Below are 25,192 nucleotides of genomic sequence, written 5' to 3' on the forward strand. Positions count from 1 at the left end.
TAGTTTGCTGCTTAGTATGTTTTATGGGAGAGGTCATTATGAGTACTTCTTTTCTAATTATGATTGGGTGCTTTCAGAGGTTCCAGCATGGAAGCACCTGAACAAGTACTATTATTACAAGCAGGAAGATAGAATTGGAAAGTACTTAATACCAACTACAAGGTTAGATACTGCTTATGCACATAGATACAACTTAACATGTTCATTAACAGAGATAGAGAAGAAGTTTGTAGATCAAGTAAAAGATAGATATAGACAGCTAACGCAATCACGTAACACTGGAGAAAGTCCATTAGATTGGACAGAGGAGGAGATGGCTCACAGAGCAAAAGGGAGCTATGGCTATATAGCATTGGATCTAGAGCAGAAGGGGAAGTTATGTATGAAACGTGTCCAGACCTATTATGATAAGGTCTAGGTGGGACAGAGTGCCTGTGATCATGTTTTCACTATGGAAGAGACAGCGAAAAACTTTTTGACGGGTCCGGTACAAGTGGTGCCAACAGCATATTATGTGTGCTGGAAAATGCTTACGTGAGATTGCCTGCCAATTGGCACGGTGTCGGTTACCTGGCAGCTGTTTTCCCCAAGATTTACCATGTGGGGGAACTAGAACTCCTGGAAGGTGTAATGCATTCTAGAGCAAGGAGAGATTGGAGGGGTAGGAGGAGTAATTGGAGATATTTTCGGAGCAATGATACCAAGTTTGGGAGTGGTTTTGAATGATGAGAAGATTAGAAAGTTGTTGACTATTGTGGACAAGTTGTTGACAAATACAGCTAGATCACTGCTGCCTGTTGTTAGAGAGATGTTGTCAATAAGGACGATGGTCATGCAGAACGGTCTTGCTTAAGATGTTTTATTGGCAACGAAGGGTGGAGTTTGTAAAATACTGAAGGTTCAAGAGTGCTGTACTTATATACCTGATAATAGGAAAGATCTGTAGAAGTATATAAGTAACATCACTGTGATCCATCATGAGTTCTAGGATCTGGCTGAAGAGGGTGTTTGGGAGAAAGGTGGTAAAGGATTTGGTAGAGTGGGAAATTGATTTGCGAGTTTGGGAAAAGGTATCCTTGGTTACATTCTTAAGCCTATCATTATAATTGTGGTCTGTGTGGTTTGCCTGTGGGGTTTTGTCAGGACTTATCGATGGTACAGGGTGAAACAAGTCGAAAGATCCCTTAGGGAGTAAGAGATAGAGATGGTTAGACTGCAGGACAGTCATAATGAAAATATCAAGAATCTAGAGAAATTCCAACAGGGAAGAGTGGCTACAAGTTCTGTTTAGGTCGGTTCTTTCTCCAGGGAGTTGTAATTTTTGTTGATGACACGAGTCATCAGAGGGGGGAACTGATAGAGCGCAGTGATCTTCTGGAAATTGTAGGGGTACATTATATTCGCGGATAGTCCTTACTCGCATATATTCTTATGTGTGTTAATATAAGTTAGTAAATTGTGTTGTAATAACCGATGGTAAATGAAGTGTTAGAATGAGTTGTGCCATTCAAGAAAAGTAGAATGGCATTTAGAGGCAATCATGTAATTCTTGATGCTTATTGCAAATGCCTAACAAAGTATCTCATATGTAATGTACTGTATTTGATTTAAACGTGCATCATATTAAAGTCTGCACACGTACAGATGATTGGATGTGCCTTAAACGTTATGAAATTTAGTGCTTGCAGATGCAACATTTATAAATGCATGTTTGATTTGATGTCAAAGGCCTAGATGGAGTATTTACTCTTTCATCCTATGAAAGGCCTATTCGTGTTTCTTATGTTAGCTGGTTTGTGTAGGCCTGAAATGCATTTTCCTGGAAAAGCTTTCATTTGGAGGCAGTCAGCGAAATTCATGTGCGTGCAAGGTTATTCTGTTCTCATGTTTCTGTTGCAGGTGGAAGGACATCATCCTCATTAGTTAGACTAACCCCTTTTGTTTTAGGAGTTAGGCATGGAGGAGATCTGATACAAAGTATTCAGGAATGCCGATAAATGGTAGCCGATATTCTTTCTCGCTGATGAAGCCTGAGACCCAAGGACACTTCAACCGTTGCTGGATTGAGTACAAGTTTTGGTGGAAAATTACCTACGAGAGATGCCTGGCCGGAGGAGGTGTTTCAGGGACGTGTTCTATCAATTGTACATTTTGTATTAGGGATAGTGCCCTGAGGGATAAGTTAGCAGAGAGCAGTTAGAGGGGCAGATGGAAGGGATTGATTCTTAGAAGGAAGACTTAGAACGAACTCTGTAGCTTTGTCTACTGATCCTTACAAAGTGAGTGTACTTCTTAGGAAGTCTTCACGAGCTGACACCTTTTCTTTATCTTGCCTAGGAAATGTTAAGTAGGGATGCCACTTTAGAGACAGAGTAGGGATAGATTAACGAATTTCTTTTACAGCCACTAATGAAGACTGATATAGATGTTGGGGCAGTTATTGCCTGTTTAGATTTTTGTAGTTGCTCATTCTTTTTAAGGCTGCACTGGATTAGACTGATTCATAGGGTGGGCTCTGTATTAGTGCCTATTTATTTTTTTACAACCTCGTCATGAAGTGCTTGTATGTTCAGTTATTTTTGTCTTTGTAATAAAACCCCTAAATTGGAATTCAGAGTCAGTGATCCTTTCTGACTTTTACTTAATTGGTCCATGCTAGTCATCATGAATGCATTGTTTCTCCCCTTTACACTTTTCAGCAGGTAATAAAGGTCCAGTCAACCGAGGATTCTTAGTAAAACCTTTATATAATCCAGCGTTATCAGTAGGATGGGCCATCTCTGACTTGATGGGGCGGGCTGTCATCTACCACTCTTGCACCTCAAAGGCACTGTCTCAGCTCACCTACAAATGACTTCACTCTAACCTATTGTACCTAAGATAGACTGGGAACACCACAGGGACGCACTAAATTCCAGAAGCTTCTACCACTTGAAACTGGGCTCCAGGTGTAAATACTGGACCTTCTGACCTACTCCTCCGATCATTTCTAGACCTGTGGAATACTCAGAAGAAGGGCTGCTCGGCTGCAAGAAGGACTGCTCTGATGCCCTGCTGCTCTGCTGTCTGAGGAAGAAGGACTGGACCTGCACCTTGAACCCAGGAAATCCAGGGTGACTTCAAGATCTAGTAGGCTGGACTCCTGATGAGAGCCTGACTTTACTTTACTTTACTTGTGGATTTTTAGAGCGCAAGCGAATCATCCCCGAGGGAATCTCTCGGCGCTTTGAGGAAAAGGTCATTGTTGGGGGAGCGCATCTAAAACAGCAATGTCTTTAGAAGTTTCTTGAAGCTAGTTAACTCATAACAAGCCCTAATGTTCTGTGAGGCAGTTTATTCCAGTGACTGGCTGCCAGATAAGAAATGGCTCTCCCACCCATCCTTGCCCTGTGTATTCTCTGGGTACGCAAGAGGTTAGCATTGCCAGATCTTAGTTGTCAGGCAGGTTGATATCAGCTACATTTATTTCTGAGGAACAGAAAATGCTCCAACCCCCTAGAAGCCTGCACCTGGAATCTGGCGGTTGTGAGTCCTGATCCCCCCTGGTGGTGCCTCTCTAGTCCTGGACACTTGGAAGTGGAACTAAAGTTGTTCTGCCAGCCTAGGTGTGGTCGGCATCAGAACTGGCGCAACATGACGCAACCCGAAGAAATACCTCATATTGCAGCCCTCTCAGCTCCTCATCAAAACTGACGCAACATGAGGCAACTCTGCGCAAGACCCAGCATTGCACCTTAGAATTGCCGCTGTGCAGAACAACACCTGCATCAAGGACATGTAGTACAATTCTCAGTGAGCCTAATTTGGTCTCTTTAGCCACCCTGCTCTCCATCGTGGTCGGCTTGAACTTGTGACTTTGTCCTGGGCTGGCACAACTAGATAACCACAATTAGCGCTTTCTGTTTTTAATCACTATTTTTACCTAAAGTTTCAAAATTGCATATCTCTGGTTCTACTGATTGACTTTTTGTTGTTTTGGTGTCAAATACTTGATTCAAATGTACTCTGTTTTTTAAATTGATGTGGGATTTGACTTGTGTTTTCACTTTATAACTGCTTGTTTGCTGAATTAATTCTTTAAACATTACCTCTAAGTTAAGCCTGATTTCTTTTGTGCCAAGCTACCAGAAGATTAAGCACAGGTTAATTTAGTGTCTTTTTTGGTTCACCCTGAAGAGGATTGTGCCTGTTCCTTGCGCGCCCACACCATCATAAATGAACAACCCAATTTCTCACAATGAGTGGCTCTAATTACACAAAAGGTTGGAGACCCCTGATCTAAAATTTCAGAAGGATAAGTAGCACAGATTGGATAAAAGAACTCAGAAGGGTGTGGTACTAATGTTGGTGCAGCGGTCATATTGGTTACCACAACTAAAGGTCAGCACTAATTTTGCTGCTGACATGCCTGTGCAAGGAATCAGATGTGATGGAATGACAAGTAGCTCGTACCGAGGGGCTGCTATCCTTATAGCAGTCTGCATTTCTGAGCTCGCGAGACCACAATGCAAATATTCATTGTTGTCTAAGGCCTTTATGGAGAGTTTCTACGTTGGAATATGCTAATTTGTTTTATCCCACAGTACCTGCTCCTAAAGCCCATTTTAAATAATGCTACGATGTGGTTATAGAGTGTGCCAGAAAGAAATGAGATGTGTTTCCTGTCGGGCTTGCCTTGCATTACTCTATTTGAATGCCTGTCACATAATGAAAGACCTCCAGAAGGCATTAGTTTCTGCAAAAATGTGCGCTACAGAGCTCGGGATAATTCGGCGCGTTCCTCAGAATTGATTGCAGAACCGGGTGCTCCAGGCCAATAGGACACCTGAGGCCAATTAAGCGCGCGCATAGATTGAGCGGAGGCCAGGCTGAGGATTAATGTAGTCTCATTAAGGCCGGCAAATAACAATATCAGCGATCTATAGACTCGGCACTTCAAAGTGTTTAACCTTTATTGTAATATACTGCTGTGTCCATTCCTATTCTAATCCACTTTCACGGTCATATATAATTGTAAAGCATTATTTGTAAGGTGAGCAATAGATAATAGCAAGCACAGCATACATTGATAAGCAATATCTTTGTGGGGGAACTGTGCGATTGTTGGTGCAGGGAAAAGTATAATAAACCTCCAGTATTCATGTGGCGTATCCTGTTCCTGTTAAGATGGTTAACAAACCTTTGTGTGGGGTTTGCATTACTTTTTCAATGCACACCCGGCGCGAAGTATCGTGGTGGGATTTACAATCCACTGCAATGTTACCCAACATACTGTAAGGCTGTGCAGTGAGCTGCCTTGCCTTGCTTTGCATCTAGGGGGCTTCCCATGGGGGGTGCATGTCCATCCCAATACAACCAATCATGGGTTTTGACGCAAATCTGTATCAACAAAGAATTGTAGACAGGGATTTGTGCTAAAATCCTTCTTCTCCTTGTGGCAGGCGTAACATGGAGAAATGTTTTAAATTATACTCGTATTCCCACTTTTTTTGGTCTGCTTCATTGATTGCACACATATACACTGGAGAACAAATTAAACCATAGTTTTTGGAAGGGAACGCTTACACCACAAAACATATGGGGCCTCATTTATGAGGCCGTGCGTCACTTTTACGCCGCCGGTGCATCACTTTTTGTGACGCACCAGTGGCGTAAACAGTGCACCTTGTTGCGCCATATTTACAAAGGGACGCATCTAGGTAGATGCGTCACTTTGTAAATCCCTGCGCCACATTATACCTGCGCCAGGTATAATGTATGCAAGGGGGGGCGTTTTGACGCAAGAAAGGGTCATGGAAGTGACGCAGTGAAATCTATAAGATTTCACTGCACCACTTCTAGGACACAAATGCGTCAATTTCTTATGCCTGCGTAAGATTGACACAGGCCCTTTCACATGGGGCTTGCCCCATGTGAGAGGACGCATTGCTGGAGTTGCGTCACTTTTGTGACACACTCCAGCAATGTGTCACTTTTGCGCCATACAGATACATCAGAAATACTGACGTATCTGTCACTCCTTGCGCCATGATGTGACATAGTGTAAATATGACGCATCATTGGTGTCGCAAGGAGGGTGCAGTGAAAAGTAACGCATCGCTGTTTTCACGCAGCGATGCGTCACTTTTCATAAATGAGGCCCATGTTTCCCAGAACACAGACACCCTTGCAGTATGGTGCAAGGGTCTCAGCGTTGGTGCATCGCAGCCAAAAGCGCACGGAGAGAGCAGAACAGGGCCACATCTTAGATAATACGGCCCCGCTCTACTTTGTCCCTTTACGCAAAGCAGCGCATCAACTTTACTTGCTGCACTGCGTGCATTAGTTTGACGTAAATCTGGGCACAGGGGCCCAATTAAAACTTAGCTGTAAAAACAGAGAGGAGCCCCACTAGCCAAAGGGACAAGGTACCACAATTAGACTATCCAGTCATAAAAAACTCCATTTGCATATGTCTCACTAAATCTCACAATCAATTCATACTTTACTCACTTTTCCACTCTTCATACCATATGTTTCCCTGGAGCCATCCAGATAAGACCCTGTGACTGTACAATTCAGTTCTTTATTTATAGAAGGCACACTGTCTATACTTGAGCGTGGTTAACCCTTTCCCTGCTGCCGTAGGCCGTCACAAGCACTACCTCGCTGGTGCTGCGAACGTCCAACGGCCGACGTGGCCCCTCCCACTCCACGCAACCACCGCACTGCCGCGAAATAACAGCTGCGTCTAAGGTGTTAAGGCAGATGAGTTGTTCAGGCATGCTTAGTTACGCTTGCGGTGTTCCGGCACACATGACTCGGCCTGTGTTGTTCTGGCCATTCCTCTTTACTGTGCCATATGTTACGTTGTTTGCCTTTGAAGTTCCCCACTAACAACATAAATTTCATTTTCTGCTTCCCTTTATAACACTCTTCTTTGAGGATACAGATGAATATGTCTAATACATACTTTTCAGCAAATAAACCTGCTCCCTGCTTCCATATTGGTGTGAACCAAGATGTTGCTTCATTATTGTACTTTATTTCGTGGGGGGAAACACACACAAAGCCACAGAATTCTTGTCTAACACTTTACCTGAGAACTATTAAATGCCTCCTTCTGTGTTATTTTGCTCTAAACAGCCTCAAAAGTGCAATGTAAATGTTTTATGTCTCAGGTAAAGAGGCACCTGATAGTTATTATAATTTTTGGCATAGTGGTTCTGAGGTGGTTTACAATGTAGGAATGATGCACTTGACAGTTATCAGAATGTTCTGCTTAGCTAATGTGAGAACTTTTAACGGTACAGAGAATGAGACACTTGATAGCAGGTTCTTCTGCATACGGCTTATCAGGAGCTTCTCAGAGCAGGGCAGGAGACGCTTTGTGGGAGATCCATAACTCTGCCATCTCTCCTAACAATGGCTCACCCATGATTACTCCCAACAAAACACATTGTTGCTCTTGGAGAAAAGAGGCTACAGTCTTTTATTAAACATTTTAAATGTTTCTTTGTGTTTTGCATTTATAGAACAAACACAGGAAGGACATAACTGGTCAGCAGAATGCCTGGGGAAGACTTAGAGCAGGTTTGAGGCTTAATCCTGCCACCAAATATCTGTTGTTTGGCCCATCCAGGCTGGGCGGTATGTGTTGCGCCCTTGCCACTGTCCCCCACCCGTTTCCCCAGGAATACTGAGTGTCAACCCCAGCTCTGGGCTGCCCACAACATTACTGTCATGAATTGGTATTTGCTCAGGAAGGTACCATCTGATTGTATTAATCCGGGTGGGCTGTCCGTTGGCCTCATGTCTAGGAATGACCTCATCAGACATACTGGGCAGTATTTGGTTGCATCAGACATACTGGGTAGTATTCAGCTGTGTCTGTGCATTCCAAATAAAAAAATTTGCTCCTACCATCTTGATCAGTCTTGGACTTCATCAGCTGGACAACCATGTGCGTTTTGTGCATGTAAATGTCATGCCACAGTATAGAGGAGCTTTTGCTGGAGCCACTTCTTCACTCGCCCGTACTGCCCTATGGAATGTTAGCCCTAAGGCTGCCATAAACATATACTCCTTGTAATGCACATTGCATTTGGACAGTAATGCCCCTGTTATCCATGCCAGTTTACCATATTCAGTGGGCCATCTAGCGTCCTTGGGTGTTCCATCCCTTAATGGACAATTTGCAATAATGTGAGCGTGTGGGGTCTGTGCCATGTTCAATCTTGGCAAAATGTGCCAGCAACGCCAGATGGGCTTGTGTACATCCCACTGCCATATGAGATTTGGTTGAATCCCCCCAACATGTGGAGCCGTTGACCCATTCTAATTTTGTCAAGTATTTACAGTACTTTGTGGCTCTTTTGGGTGCGAGTGCATTGGCAATGAGTTCCAAAATGTCCAGTCTATCAATCTCCATAGCTCCTGGGGAACCATGTCCTCTCCTACTTGACTCCAGGGCCAGCTCATTGTCTCCTGGGTGTCTCCATTTGTGGGTGAGAAAGTTGAGGTGAGAAAGAACATCAGAAATTGAGTTCATGCAACCAGACACTTCTTGCCTCTTTTTCAATATTCACGCTCAGTCACGTCTCGACTATGTGGCAAAGTAATGCCTTTACATATGGGCAGTCAGATGTGCCATTGTAAGTAAGCAGCACTACCACATGATTGTCTGACCATAAAGTTATCTTCTCATCACACAGATCCGACTCTCATATCTACAGGGCCACCACGATTGGGAACAGCTCTAGCATGGTTATTTTCTTTGTGAGGCAGAGAGCCTTCCAGAAATCTGACTATGCCATGACACACCATGCATACCCTATCATCGCCCTAAAACCCTCGCTACCCAATACATGTGTGAATAGATGGGCCTGGTAAGAGGAGACACACATTTCCCTCTAGATTAAGATGCAATTGAAAACTTCCAAGGAACTGTCACACGTGGTGAGGTCATAGCATACTTCTTCTGTGAGCCCAATGTGGTGATGGCCCGCATTGCTTTAGTTGGCAGCTTGGCTACGCATGTAATGAATGGCCTACTTAATGGGATGACTCTCCTTGCAAGTCAAGCTTCCCCAACAGCTGCTGGATCTTGCACAGGGTCAGATTTTCTTTGCTACCTGCTCTATGCATTGTGTCCTGCAAGTCTCTTAATTTGTCATGAAGAACCCATGAATTCCTCGCTCAAAGTCCAGTACTAGTTAACGGAAGGTGATCCTGGTTCTTGGACCCACAGTTTTCATGGAAGTGAGTGCTGCCCCTAACTCTTTGGCCAATAAAGTAAAACCACAAAACAAGGCCCATCATTGCTTTCTGCCTTGAGCAACCCAATAAAAAAGTAATCTAAGTAGTGTACCTTCCCCTATCTGGATGCCTTGGTACATCGCCTGCTTGAGGAAAGTACTGAACATCTGCGCATGAGATGGCACACCCCATTGGTATGCACTCATAGTAGAATATCTGGCCCTTAAGTTGTAGTCCCAGGAAGCTGTAGATGTCTGTGTGTACAGGTAGAAGGTGATATGCTGGCTCAATGTCCGCTTAACTTAGTACACCAGAAGGAGTAGGGAGTAATAAAATGTCTATGTCTCATGATGGCACGTGCTGTGTGTGCTAATACTGCCCACACTCACACAAATGTGTGACATGCTTCATCATAGGGCTGCTTACAATACACCCCGGGGTTGCCACGCAGGGGTAGAGCAATATGGTGGGGGGAGACAATACAACACAGAGAGAAACAATTTATTTCACAGTGACTGGGAACGACTGTAGTGAAAGTGCAGTGTGATGTGAGTTAAAACTAGCTCCGAAGTGTCGCTGTGCCTAAGATTTTATTCCTGGACCGTCTGGCCAGGGATAAAAACGTGAAGGAAGGTGGTGATTGGGAGATGCAATGTGCTTCTAACACCCCATCTTTACTGCCAGGTGTTCGACATGTTTCGGTCGTGTGTGTGTGCCCCTTGTGTAGGGTCAAGCTGGCCTTCCTCAGGACTCTACCTGCCCCAGTACTATAATACCCTCACCTCCAGTTGAGATAATAGGATGTCTAAAACCTGATATTATAGGTTTAAACCTAAAACAAAATAGCCATAATTAATTATGTAAGCCATTACCTCGAATACCTCCAGCCATTTCTCTAGTCTGAATCTGTCCTTCTCTTTCTTATCTTCTTCCTTTTGTCCTGGACAAACAGGTCTGAGCCCACCTGCTTTACCTCTAGCAGTGTGAAGAAGTGTTGGACCTTGCCTTTTCTGAAGAGTCATTCCCAAACTTTTTGCCTACACCCTGCTGTTCTCTGAACCCCAATGTTATTATCTTTTACGACTCTACACATTATACTACTTCTAATCAATACTAACGAGTGTGTGCTCTCTGCTTTAAACATTGTGATATTGGCTTACACCCAGCTTGCACATTTTATTTACTTGTAAAACTCTACTAAAGTGGTACTACCTGTACCAGTGTTATGTAAATTAAATGCTACTAGTAGGCCAGCAGCACTCATTGTGCCATTCACTTAAGTTGCCCTTCAAAATGTCTCAGGCCTTCCAATGCAACCTGTGTTCTGGTCTGATCACCACCTCATCATCCTTTTCACCCTGAATAACCCCATTACTCGCATCGCCCCTACTAGAACTTTACCTATGAAACCCACTCGCAACCTTCACCTTATTCCTCCTGGCGAATTAGAATCCGCAATTAAAACTTGCTTACTTCTCCCTCCTCCCTCTCATAGCACCATCGACCTTACTGACCATTATAATAAATCTATTCTAGGTGCCCTTGACCTAATTGCCCCAATTAAACTCAAAAAACAAAAAAAATCCCTCCCAAATCCTGGTTCAATGCTGAACTCAATAATGAAAGACGGGCCCTCAGACAATCAGAACGTGCTTGGAGAAGCCATCCCTCGTCAGACAACCTGGCTCTCCTGAGAACCACCAGAGCTCATTACAAAAAACATATCTTCAACGAAAAGGCCTCCTTTCTCCGGTCACAACTTGACCAGGCAAGAAACCGCCCTTGAGAACTTTTTAACATCGTTAAATCACAAACTTCCTCTGGTCTTCCTATTGTAACAGCCTCTGTGGAAAGATGCGAAGAAATCGCCTGCTTCTTTTCGAATAAAATCAACAACATTGAACTATCTTTCTCTCCCCCCCCCTCCCGGTCTACAACCTCCCCTCAACCAATATACCCTCCCGAACATTCCTGGTTCACTTTTGTCCTCCTCTCTCCCACATCTCGTCTCATCTTAACACCTCCCTGATTTACCCCTTCTTGATACTTCTCGGACAGATCCTCTCTCTAAAAAGGCTTTATGGAGCGAATTTAGTACAATATCAGAAACCACTGTCATCAACATCATTTCTAAACTCAAACCATCCTCTCACTCTAAAGATCCTCTCCCTGCCCATTTAGTTCAGGAACTCAAATACATCATTGCCCCTTTATGGACCGATATCATCAACTCCTCACTTTCCACTGGCTGTGCTCCTCCCTCCCTTCAGCTAGGTCAAATCTCCCCCATTCTTAAAAACCCCACCGCTGACCCTAATGACCTGAACAATCTATGCCCTATCTCGAACCTTCGGCTCCTCTCTAAAGCCCTTGAAAAATGTGTCCTGTCTTAATTAAATGACCATATCATCTTCTTCAATCTCCTCGACGTTTTCCAATCTGGTTTTAGAAAGGGGTGCATCACCGAAACTGCTATGCTCAATATTACAGATGACATTCATCGCTCTTTAGACAAAGGCGAATCCTCACTACTTATCCTCCTCGATCTCTCAGCTGCTTTCGATACTGTCCACCATCCCACCCTTCTTAACACCCTCAAAGATCGTTTTGGTTTTGAAGGCACTGTACTCAAATGGTTCTCCTCGTTCCTTCAAAATCGATCACAACAAATTAAGCTCAGTCACTGCCTCTCCAAACCTCAACCTGTCTCTCTCGGTGTCCCTCAAGGGTCTATCCTCTCCCCAACACTATTCAATCTTTTTATGGAACCACTCACCCTCATACTCAATGAAGCCAAAATCAGTAACCACCTCTATGCCGGCGATACTCAACTATACTACAGGATCAAATCCCACAATGACATCCTCCACATCAATGACACCCTGATTAAAGTCCAATCATGGTTCCATCTAAATCATCTCAAACTTAACCCTAAAAAAACTGAAATCATCCTTTTCACTCCCAAAAATAATTCCCTTCCCATTCAACTCTGGATCAACGATATCAATGCACTTAATTGCTCCCTCTCCTCCTCCAACTCTGTCAAATCCCTAGGTATCAGCATCGATCATAATCTTAATCTCATCCCCCACATAAAAAATGCAGCCACAAGTGCTCTTTTCTCCATTCATCACCTCAAAAAAATTAAACCCTTCATTCCAGCAGACGATTTCAAAATCGTTGTCCAATCTCTTGTCCTCTCCAGGATTGACTATGGCAACGCCACTCTTGCTGGCACCCCTAAGGTCCACCTAGCACCGATTAAATCTGTTCTCAACCTAGCTGCCAGACTTATTTCTGACGGCAAAAGATGTGACCATATCTCTCCTGTTCTCAAAAACCTAAACTGGCTCCCAATTGAAGGTCGATCCACCTACACGATCGCCTGCATCACGCACAAAGCCCTTCACCAAAACACCCCTTCCTACCTTTCGAGCAAACTACAGAAGGCAGGGTGCTCCAGATCCCTGAGGAGCACTAACTCCCTTGTCCTTATCCCTCCTAAAATAAAATGTAATAAGACCCAATCACGTGCTTTCTCTGGCAATGCTTCTACAATTTGGAATTCACTCCCCAAGGATCTTCGCTGTAACCCCTCTTACCCTCTCTTCAAAAAAAGTCTCAAAGTTCTCCTCCTCAATAAATATTGGGGTTCTTAATGTTACTGGCTTTGTCCCTTCTCTTTACCTCTATGCTCTAATGTGCTATTATTACCCAACACCTCTCCCCCTTTTCCAATGTTTTTATCTTGTTTGAATTTTTCTGCTCATTGTCAATTGTATAATGTATCATAACATGTTTATTTACCATGTAAAGCGCTCTGATACTCCTGGGTCTAGCAGCGCTATATAAAACCTTTTAAATAAATAAATAAATAAATAAATAAATGTGTGCGTAGATTTAAACTTCCATTTTAACCTGGTAAAATAAAACTTTTGCAGGCCCAATCCTTCCTTTTTGTTACATATAAGTCACACCAGGGGTAGCCCCAAAAGAGCCAATAGGTCAGGATGAAGGGTATTTAAAAAGTCGGACATGTTCTTCTAAATTTTACATGTACTGGTAGTAAACAATTCTTAAATTAATTTTTCACGACTGCAAGTCCTACCCCTTACTCCCATGGGATAACATTGGGTTACTTTATTACCTTCAATAAGTCATAACTTTCAATTGAGAGCTCATGCGGATCTCAAGGTTGGTGTCTAATTTTTTTATGTTAAAGGTAAAGTCAGATTTTGAATCACAGTTTGAAAATGGCACTTTGAGAAAGTTGCCATTTTCTCATCCCAACCATTTGGTGCCTGCAGCCTGTATCTTACTGGCCGTTGGTCTTTGTATATTGCTCTCGGACAGTGTAGTAAGTACGTTTTTATTAGCATAGTTACTTAAAACCATTGGGTCAAGTCCCATCATTAACATTTTATAAAAATTATATAATAAAAGAATGGTCAAAATAAAATTTTTCTCCGTTTCAATTTCACCTTGTGTTAATTTTCTATGCACTTTTTAGGGGCATGGCCATATTGACTGGTATTATTTCACTGTGTGGTCACGGCGTAGGGGGTGGTAAGACGAAAAGGTCCAATGTTATCTTCAGTGAACTTTAAGTTTACTCCGAACTTCCCATTAGATGGCTCTCCAAAAGTGCTCTGGCATTTTTTTCCGCACCATTCTCAAGAACTTTACCAAACAGCAGTTCAGCAGTGGGTCTTCTTGTGCGAAGCAGGCCAGCAAAGCTTGCCTATGGGTGCATACCTCTCATTGGTTAAAGTAAGATTTCAATAGTTGTATCCCTTCTTTCTAGAGGTCGTTCATGTGTAGGTGCTGCAGGTCCTCTGGTGCTGTGCCACATAGACCGCAAGTAGAGCCCGCTTGATCCTTAAGCCAATTTGGGAGGTTCTGTATGCAGGGTAGTAGGCCTTGTCGGTACTTCGAGAAATGGATTCTGATGGTTTTGGCATACCCCAAGACAAAGTATTTTTGGGGGGCAGGGGTGATGTAAGTACTCAGGGTCATCCAGCCATGGGATCTCTTTGATAGGGAAGCTTTGTCCTTGGTCAGTGATAGAAGTTTGAACATTATCCATACCATTTTTTTAAATGTTGAGTTGTTAGTCGGTATTTCCCAGAGCTGAGATAGCTCAGTTTTGATCTGAATATTTTTGAGGTAAATGAGGCAGGTGAGGAGGCTTGCCGTTGTAATTCTGACCACAGATAATGGTTGAGAGCACCTGGTGCAGTTTTCAGTACTTTATCCCAGATGATGATATACGCTCCTTGTCTTGCCAGGGCCAGTTTTTGCAGGCCGAACTCTAGCCTGATCTGTGCTAGCGAGGTATATTTGGGCAGGCCAAAGATGATTCTGTATGCTGTTGTAACAGTGCTGTCAGGGCCTTTGAGTCTCTACTCCTCTGTTGCTCACTGCCATAGGCTATTGTTGGTAAACGCTTGGCCCATACAACTTGAGCAAGGGGAAATCGCGATGGACCGCTCAATTTGAGATTGTGATTCCTTAGTGAAACTGTCAAGGCAAGACCCCTCTTTCTAATTCAGTTTTTCTGGGCAGCAAAGTGCTGCCTTTATCTATGATCACCCTAGATATTTGTATTTGGATGCGGATACGTGTGCTTCCCCAGTACCAGGCCGGAGATCACTATGTTTTTCCTGATCGTTATAGTCCTTGTTTTCTCCAGGTTTATCCTTAGGCGTTAGCTTCGAAAAATTCCTGTGTGGTGGTAAGAAGATACTGTAGGACCACCTGCGTATGACTGATCAGGACTTTGTCATCCGTGGATCACTGACAGAATATCGACGGACCGAATATCAACCTACAAGAATCTCGAGCACAGAATATCGATGGACAGAATATCGAGATCCTATCTCTACAAAGGTAAGATAGTTAAACATTGATATTATGGCATATCGATATTTAAACATCGATATTATGACTCTATACCGTCATCCACATAGAGAAGGCATGGAAGTGCTAGACCTCCTAATCTTGGAGTGTGTGAGTTATGGGCATTCAGTGCAGGAAAAGGTCTGCTAGGAACAGGTTAAATAGGGTCAGGCCCTTACCCATCCCTGTTTAACTCCCTTCTTAGTTGGTAGCCGTCTTGACAGTGAGGCTCCATCGCCCAGCTTTATCTGAACCCAAGTGTCTGTGTGCAGGTTGATTATCAAGTTCAGCAAAGTCTGTGGTGTGCCCCAGTTTGCTAGTTTGGCCCACAGTCTATTCCAATTTACATGGTCAAAAGCGGCCTTGTAGTGAGTTAAACATAGATGTAATGGCATTTTTGTCAATTTCCCTTTGTCGATCATCAAAGTCATGGTCAAGATGTTTTTTGTTGTTCCGACGGACTTTGCAAAGTTGGTCTGATGTAAGGGTATGATTTAATTCTCTCTAGCCCAGGACTGGAGCCCTTTTAAGAGTGTTCCTGTGAAGAATTTTGCCTCGTTGTCCAGGAGAGCTACCAGGCGGTAGTTTTTTGGCAGCGGACTTATCTCCCGATTTAAGATTATCGAGCCTCTCCAGGATGGTGGAAGTGTGCCAAAATGCCGTATTTCAGTGAAGAGAGGTTTGAGAGCCTTGGCCCAGAGATCTGTATCTTGTTTGTACAAAAATGGTGGAATGCCGTTGAGGCCCGGGTCCCCTTCTCTCCGTCCCTTTCCTATTTGCTGTTTGATTGCCCTGATATTGCAGCTTGATAGTACAGAAGTTGGTGTGCTTCCCCCTGCTGCCTGTTGGTTCTCAGTTGCTCCCTTCCTCCTGATGGAGCTCTTGGGGGGCTGCTCCTGAGTGTTTTGTGGCATTTGAGTCTGTGGTCAGTAGGGTATTGGCTTGGTGGAAGTAATCTCCAAGAAAACTTGCCCAGCGTGGATGACATGCCCTCGTGTGTGGGGTGAATAAAGCAGTTCATTGTTCCCCAGAACCTTGCACTGTCTTTCTGTTTGATGTCGGTATGCAGTCTTGCCCAGACCTTATCCTCTAAAGCTCTGTTGACGGGCCGTGGCCAAGATGGCGGTGTGAGCGGACGTGCTCTGCCGAGCTCCCGCCGCTGGTCGCCGACTTTTAGCACAAGTACAGCACTTATCCCGGCCCGAAGAGTCCCGCAGGGCGCCTGACACCGGCGTTGCAGTGGCGGAGGCGGCGGCGGTTGGCGCCGACAGCGGAGGACGCCCAATCCTTGCCGCGGCCGGTCGCAGTGGCTGCGGCCGTTGGGGCCTGGAGTGTGCGGAGAAGCGAAGGTGAGGCCGTGGTGGGCGGAGCCTGAAAGCAGCCTTGGTGACTCCCCGGGCGGGCGGCGGTGGTGGCGGCGGGTCCGGCCCGTGCGGTGCCGCGCGAGGCCTCCCGTATCCCTTCGCGGAGGCTTCTGCGGACCTGCTGCCCCAGCTCGGACACCGGAGCTGCCCCCGCCCGGACGGCTGCTGGTGTGCAGCAGCGACCTCGGCAGCAGCGCCTGGAGATCCCTGACGATACCAGAGGTTCGGTTCGGGGGGTGGACGACCGGCCCCGGCACATGACACAGCGGCCACAGCGGAGCGGAGGAGGTGGGGGGGGGTGAGCCCCCCCCTCCTGCAGGGCGCCCGCTTTTCCCTCCATCCAGCCGAGGCCGAACAGCGCGACGAGCCACCATTTTAAGGGGCCTGGCAACATACTCGAGATAGCGCCGGCGGTCGGCCTGTGCTCCCCCATTCCGTGGCCTGCTGCTGCCGCACAGCCTCCCTGGGTACAAGCACGAGGCCGGACACCCGCCCACGCTGCACATCGGGCGACAAGCAGCAGAGGCCCGACCTGTGCGGAGACCGCTGGCACGTGGCAGGAGGCCGATCAAGGACCTCGCATTGGTGACAAGACGTGGGGGGGACTCCTGCACTTACTGCCTCGCTTGCTGGATTGGGGGCCCACTGCCCTGCGCCTGCCCGGATTCCTCACCACGAGACCACCACTTGGCACCTGGACCCGGTCCTGCTCCTGGCTCCCGCATCCGGCGCGCTGCTTGCCGACCTACCCACGTGGCTGACGCTACGAGACTTTGGCGTGCCCGAGGCCTTGGGCCCTAAAGGCCACCCACACTAGTGGCAGCCGATCAGCACACCAGGGAGGGCCTCATATGGTCATGTCCAACGGGAAGACCCGGAAAAACCGCACCATCACAGCGCTCTTCACCCCCGGCACTATGGGGAAACGGACGGACGTCGCGTCAACCAGCCACCGAGCGGGCTCCGAGAAGAAGGCCCCAGACTCTCCGTCCTTGGAAAAGACGGACCCAGAGGGCCCTGTTACGCGTTCCTTCTTGGAGTCTCTCTTTACCGGTCTGCGCGAGGACATACACGCCCTGAAGAAGGAACTCCAGGAGGAAATAAAAGAGGTGCGCCGAGACACCGACGCCATTGGGGAGAGAGAGGCAGATTTGGAGGCGAAATGCGACACGCGCGATGCGGAACTCGAAGCACTGCGGCAGGAACTGGTACGCATTCATGATCAGCAAGTGGACCTCCAGACTCATGCCGAGGACTTGGAGAACCGCTCCAGGCGGCACAACATTAGAATTCGGGGTGTGAAGCAGTCCCCAGACACGGAGGATCTCTTTCAATTCACCCGGGACCTGTTCAACCATATTCTGGGCCGCCCAGCAGACTCTCCCCTGGGCCTGGACAGGGCGCATCGAACGGGCCCGCCTAGAGCTAATGCGGCCCATCCAGCGGATATCCTAGTGTGTGTGCAGGACTTCCGGACCAAAAAGGAGATCCTCAACAAGGCGCGTCAGATGGCGCCGGTCACCTTCGGCACGCACTCCCCAACCTTGTACCAAGACCTCGCGGCCCTTACCCTGGAGAAGCGACGCACCTTTCGGCCGGTCACGGCGGAGCTACGTAAACGCAACATCTCCTACAGTTGGGGACACCCCTTTAGACTGATGTTCAAACTGGGCAACAACCTCCACCAACTGCGTTCCCTCAGGGAGGCCTGTAGCCTCCTGGGCATCGACGAGCCGACGGTGGACGAGGGCCCTACGGGAGGAGGCACCACCGGTGAGGACACGGCCGGGCGATGGAAGCAGCAACGACGTCGCCACAGACCGCAGCGCCCCGCCACTAAGGAGATAGAGGAGGGTCAACGGGCAGCGGTGGAGACCGTCGCACAGGGCTTAGTGAAGCCGGACAGTGGCTGACTCCCAATTGAGATGCACGGACCTCGGCGGTTTCGATAAGGCCGGGATTGCTCGCACCGGCGGCGGGAGTGGTGGCATCGGACTCCGCACGCTTTCTCTGTTGTCCCTGTAACGTTATGTCCACGGCGGCGGACGGGACCGTGCCCTATCCACCAACACCGTTGCCATTGCCTGCTTACCAAGAGACTACCTTACCACGGGTCCAGCGGACTTTCACCTGGACCTGGGACTATGTTTGATCAAACTTTTTTCAGAGTTTGGATGAAGGGGTGGGGTGGGAAACGGGATGGGGGAGTTGCACCAGTTGGGGTTGGGGGGGAGTTGGGGAAGGGGGGGGGCGGGGTGGGGGGGCTCTCCTTGTCCAGAGGGTTCTAACTTAACAGATAGAGTCGGTGGACACACCCGTGCTGTGCTTGACATTGTCCTGTGGCTCATGCCCGCTGCCCGCGGGCAGGACCTAGCATCTTTCCTATTACTTCCGACATGGCACGTCACTTGACTGTACTCTCACTTAATGTGCGGGGTCTTAACAGCCCAATCAAGCGCAAGGCGATTCTGTCCTTCTTGGAACGATCGAAAGCAGACATATGCCTCCTCCAAGAAACACACCTTGTCACTAGAGACCACCACAGGCTTAAATTGCGCGCCTTCCCCTGGTAGTTCTTCTACTCCTCCCAGAAAAAGGTGGCCGGGGTAGCAATCTTAGTGGCCAAATCATTCGAGGGGAGGGTCCTACAGAAAAAAGCTGAGATCAAAGGGCGGCTCCTACTTTACAGTTTCCAGGTTGCGGGCCGCACACTGCTGGTGGGCTCTGTCTATGCCCCAAACGAAGGGCAGGAAAAGTTCTTGCACACAGCACTAGAATCGGCCACTTCTACCACACACCCACACTTACTACTTGGCGGAGACCTCAACCTTGTGTTCCACAACACAGCAGACCGCTCGGGTCAGAGATTCGGACAGGTGGGGGCGCTCACGGCCTCAGGGCATCTACACCTTGCGGATCTAGGCCTCATCGACCTATGGAGGCACGCTCATCCACAAACAACGGCCTACACATACTACTCAGCGGCACGCAAGTCATACGCGAAGCTGGACTATTTTTTGTGCTCCTCCCAACTGGTGCCACAAGCCACGGACGTGGAGATACTCCCGGCCTCGCTGTCGGATCATTCACCATTCGTGGCGACTTTTCACGTAGGGTCCACGCCGGCTCCCCAACGACACTGGAGGCTGCGGGATGGCCTTCTGCAGCTACCAGACACCCAAGACAGGCTTAAAACCGCGATCGCCCAATTCTTGACGCATACGCAAACGAAGACACTACTAAGGCCACACAGTGGGCGGCCCTCAGCGGCAACAGGTACGCTCCCTCCAATCTGCTCGTGGCACCCAGATCACAGAAGACGCAGCCATAGCGGCAGCCTTCGGAAACTTCTACGCCGCCCTCTATGATGCGGACCGCCTGGACCCGAACGCCGGTATAGACTATTTGCGAGGCGCGGCGCTCCCCACCCTAAATCAGGCTCAGGTGGACTTCCTAGACCGGCCCATAGGCCTGGAGGAGGTCATTTCAGCGATATCTCGCCTTAAGGTGGGGAAGTCCCCGGGACCTGATGGCTACACTGCGGCCTTCTATACGGCCTTTTCCCCACAAGTTGCCCCTATCCTGCGCGACCTGTTTAACACCTTCGATCAGCCTGGTGCCATACACCCAGATCTGCTAGAGGCGTCCATCTCTGTGATTCCCAAGCCCGGCCGCGACCCGACCAAATGTGGCTCCTATAGGACTATTTCTCTGCTGAACATAGATCTGAATCTCTACACCGGCATCCTCGCAGGTCGCTTGGCGCCGTATATGCAGCAGCTGATAGACCCTGACCAGTCGGGCTTTATCCCCCAAAGGCAGACCAGTGACAACACCCGGCGAGTGCTTCACCTCATTGAGGCCGGGTCGCGTACTAGGCCGGGCTGTATGCTCCTCACCATCGATGCTGAGAAAGCATTTGATAGGGTGCACTGGCCCTATCTTGACCAAGTGCGGCGCCACTTCGGGTTTGGGGAAACACTCCGCCATCGCATCTTCAATTGCTACCGCCGACCCAATGCGGCAGTACGAGTGAACGGTCATACTTCCCCGAGATTTGATATCGGCAGGGGCACCCGCCAGGGCTGCCCGCTCTCTCCGCTCCTATTTGCGCTCTACATGGAGCCGATGGCACAGAGAGTGGGGCACCACAAACTCATCTCTGGCATTCCGTTCGGCGCAGATACGCACAAAATTAGTCTCTACGCAGACGATGTCCTACTGTCCCTCACCAACCCGATGCAGTCACTTCGCGCACTCTTTGCGGAGCTCCATGCCTTCGCACTGGCCGCGGGCTTTAAAATTAACGAGGCGAAATCGGAGGCCCTGAACATCTCGTTGCGGCCTGACATATTGGAGGAGATCAAGGCGGAGTTCAAAATGCAGTGGTCTGACGCCTCCGTATCTTATCTGGGTGTCCTCCTGACCCCGACGGTACAGGGTACAGCACGGGCCAACTACGAGGCGCTCACGAAGAAGCTCCGGGAGCAGGTAAGGCGTTGGAAGCCGCTTACGTTATCCTGGCTGGGCCGAATCGCCGCAGTCAAAATGACGTTGCTGCCCCAGATTCTATATTTGTTCCAGACGCTCCCCTTGAAGCCACCGACCGGGTGGCTTCAACAGACCCAATTTGAGCTGTCACAGTTCATCTGGAACGGCCGTCGACCGCGGTTTAAACACACTCTCGCCAGTCTGCCTCCTGCTCACGGGGGGATTGGTATACCCGACCTCATGCTATATTTTCAGGCGGCACAGCTACGCACACTGGTAGAGTGGCATCAACTGGAGTCAGGCAAACACTGGCTCTTCCAGGATCAAGCGGTAGCCGGCCACACCCTGCAGGGCGTACCCTTCCTGCCACGCCGGCATAGACCCCCCAACCTCTACGCTTCTAAAATCACGAGTACCGTTCTAGAAGTGTGGGACAGAGTGGCCGTGACCAAAGGATTGACCACCTTTCCCTCGCCGATGACCCCCGTTTTCGACAACCCGGACTTCACGCCTGGTTTGGACACCAGAGCGTTCGCGGCATGGCGAGCGACTCCCTGTAGGGATGCGGGTCACATGTTTGACCTCAAAGGGATCCTTCCGTTCCACCAAGTCAAAACAGACTACGGCATTGCCGAGACGGACCGCCTACAATACCTGAAAGTACGACACTGGGTGCTTCACCCCTCGATCCAACCGACACCTCACGCCTTATGAAAAGTGGCTGCTGACACGCACTTCGGATAAAAAACTGATCTCAGACCTCTACCAACAGCTGCTCCTCACACACATCCACACATACAACGCAGGGCAGGCTAGGTGGGAGAGGGACCTGGGGCGACAGCTCACAAGGAAGGAATGGGATGGGGTGTACCACAGAACCAGGCATTCAGCACACCATACTGGGCTCACTGAGACACTAACCAAAGTCGTCACGTACTGGTATCATACACCCGAGAGGTTGCACCAATGGGACGCCCGGTTTAGCGATAGATGTTGGAGGGGTTGCGGGGAACTAGGGACTCTGGAACACTTGCTGTGGGGCTGCGATGCGCTCCGCTCATACTGGACCCCTATCCTGGACCTCATAGACTCCCACCTGGATACGCAGCTACCTCGATTCCCAGCCTACATCATACTGGGCCTTCCCAACGCCCTCATGTACCCCCTGAAAACCTGGAGGGGGAGACTGATCGCACTGGCCCTGGGGGCGGCAGTCCAGAACATTGTGGCCCACTGGAGGGCCGTCCACGCTCCGCAACAATTGGGTTGGTTGCACCGCCTCTGGGCGATCCTGGGGATGGAGAAACTGTCACTGGCCTCAGCAGGGAGGGGGGCGGACTTTGCGGAGCTTTGGCGGCCCTTCCTCACCCTACTGACGGGGGAATTTAGAGAGGTGAGCTGTCCCCGCTACCTGCGTCTGTTGCGCCTAGCAGAAACCCCACTCCCGGAGCCCAAGACACGCACCCACAAGCGCAAAGCCCTGACACGTGCAGCGCCGCCTAACTTGTAGAGAACCAGCAGTGACCTACTGCCTATACCCCACTATTGGACAAGGAGAGGGGAGGGAGTGGGAGGGAAGGGTACTTGGGGGTTATTTAAAATTCTGTGTTCTTGCACTATTGTTGCTCAGCTTGCACCTCTATAGCACCTCTTTTGACGCGGCCGGCCCAGTTGGGTTGTAGGCGGCTTGCTGTGTTAACAGAAGTAAACCCCGTCGGGGATGTAATGGGCGCCAGTGGTGCCCCGGATCTAGGCTTCCCCATATCGGAGCCGGCCCGGACGATGTTGTGAGGTGCATGATGCTTATCTTTGCTCAATAAAAGATTTAATACATAAAGCTCTGTTGACCGCCCATTTTTGTCTCTTTAGGTGAACTTTTAGCTGTTGTAGCAGTGCTGAATGCAGTTTGTCAGTTGGGTTATGTCTAAGATATATCAGCGTACGATAAATAGAGTTTTATATGAGTTTGATTTGGACTTTTTGAACTTTTGGAATGGTCTTCATATTGATATGGCTAAGGTGTGCCCTTGATTTAATAGGAACGGTGAAGGACTCAGCCATTACGGTGGTAAAGTTCTCCCATTTTGCAGTTTGCAAGAAGCTCCCACTTGATGCGTGTGCAGATTTGACTTTTCTATAGTTAATTGTGAGGTTCATTCCTGGTAGGTTCCAAGCCCATTCGAACGTGGGCATGTGCTTTCGGAGTGTGATTTCCTGTGGACAGTGGTCACTGAAAGCTTTCTCGACCAATTGAGATGAGACAATTTAGTTGAATAAGGATAAGGTAACAAAGGTGTAGTCTAATATTGAGTTTGCAGTTGTAGAGTAGTGAGTGGCTGCAGGAGGATTGTCACCAGCTGATATGCCATTGGTTGCTCTAAGATTGAGGTATTTCAGGTCCTCTAGTAGCCGCTGGCAAGTTTTATTTGGATGATCCAGTGGGCTTTTTCCCTGCGATGGGATGTTCCATATCGAGCTTTGAATGGACACTTTGTCAGCTGTTGTGGAGCATATTTGGTGTAGATTTAGATCCCCGGTAAGAATGATGTCGGCTGTATCCCCTTCACTTAAGCATGACTTCAGGATGTCTGTCAATTGCTTTGCTGCCTTGATTTTCCTTTTTGGGTATATATAAGCATTTATTATTATGATGTCTGTGCTCCTGTTTCCCCGATGTAGCTGACGGCGTGGATATTTTTGCTGCAATTGTTGCTGGAGAGGCTGGGTGGCTTTACGAGATGAGATGATGCTTGTGATGGAGATATAGATTACGAGGCCACATGTAAATGGCTGTATTTTGTCCCCTAACAGCTGAAGTAAAAAAGCGCAGGTATTCTTGGAGGGGTGGTGGATCAATCAGCCAGGTTTCCTGCAGCTCGATGATGTCGAACAACCTTTGGTAGATAACAAAGTCTAAGTCTGACATATTGCTGGCCAGGTTGTTAATGTTCCATGAACATATCCGTAGTAGGCTGTTGGCTCTGGGTGGTAGAGGTTAATGGCTGTGTTGTCAATTGTTCCCTGTTTGATTGTTGATCGTCCTTGAGAGCCATCATAAAACCTCATACTGATGTAAAAAATGTGCAGGTTCCTGTTGGCTTCTGTGTGAGTCTTGAAGGTGCTCCTTCCTAGTTGGTGAATGCCTGATTGCTCCTCTGAGCAAGGATCTTGAGGTATGTTTTGGGCCCGGTTCGGAGAAGGGGATGATGTTTATCCCCCAGCTCCTAAAGGTGGAGCTTTCTAAGAGGAATTTTTGTGTGGTGGAAGATGTTCTCCATGTGGTCTTTGTGTTTTCTCCCTCCAGAGATTCTTTACATCGAATGAATTCTATTGAGTCAAGTCAGTAGTTGATAAGTAAGTCAGAGTTGGTGTGTCTGACAGCAGGTGGAGTATGTTTCCTTGGTTCAGGATGTCATGTGAGCCTCTTGATATACATTCAGGTATAAATATGAGAATTTTAGTGTCTCTGGATTGGTGCCCTGCTGGAGCGGCCTGGTGTGTTCTTAAGAGCAGGTGGTTGTCGTTCCCTGGTGTTTCCTGTAATGCTGGGAACCCTGTGGCAGCCCAGCATCCAGCTCTGGTTTGATTGTTTATAATGGATTTGGATTCGGTTGATTGGCCCTTGTTTCCTGGTGGGAGGATGCCAAGAGTAAGCTGGTCTTACTTTATTTAGTTGGACCGAGTCTTCCGGCTTTTCCTGAGTACTTAGTAGTGTGATAGAGTTGGTTGAGGTTTTACTTGTGCTTGTGGGGTTGAGCTTCCAGGCGTCTGAGTGCAGGGTAGTCTGGCTGTTGACACTAGCTGAGGTAGCCAGGCCAGCCATGGCTGCTTGGCAATCTGTAAGTAATGCTGGTGGAGAGCTCATTAGCAGAGGCAGTAGTTTCATTTCAGCCGGTGTACTGTTGGCGTTTTTTCCTCGGGCATCTGCGTCTCTTTGGAGGTTGTTGGGGACGGCATTGGGGTTGGTTAGGTTTCTGTCTTCCTCATTGGCCTGCGTCAGAGGTCGCAGCAGCTCCGGGCAGGTCATTTCATTGATGGAGTTTTGATTTGCTACTGTTTCATAATGTAAGGGATGTTTATTCCTCACCTTCAATGTGGATGTGGTTTGTTGTACTAGTTGGCCTTACATCTAAGATAATGTTGGCCTGAATAGGTTTAGGAAATCTTACTGGTTTGGGCCGGGCTTTTGATTCTGGGCTTTC

This window comes from Lissotriton vulgaris, chromosome 8, assembly GCF_964263255.1.
Source record: "Lissotriton vulgaris chromosome 8, aLisVul1.2, whole genome shotgun sequence".
NCBI classification, from domain to species: domain Eukaryota; kingdom Metazoa; phylum Chordata; class Amphibia; order Caudata; family Salamandridae; genus Lissotriton; species Lissotriton vulgaris.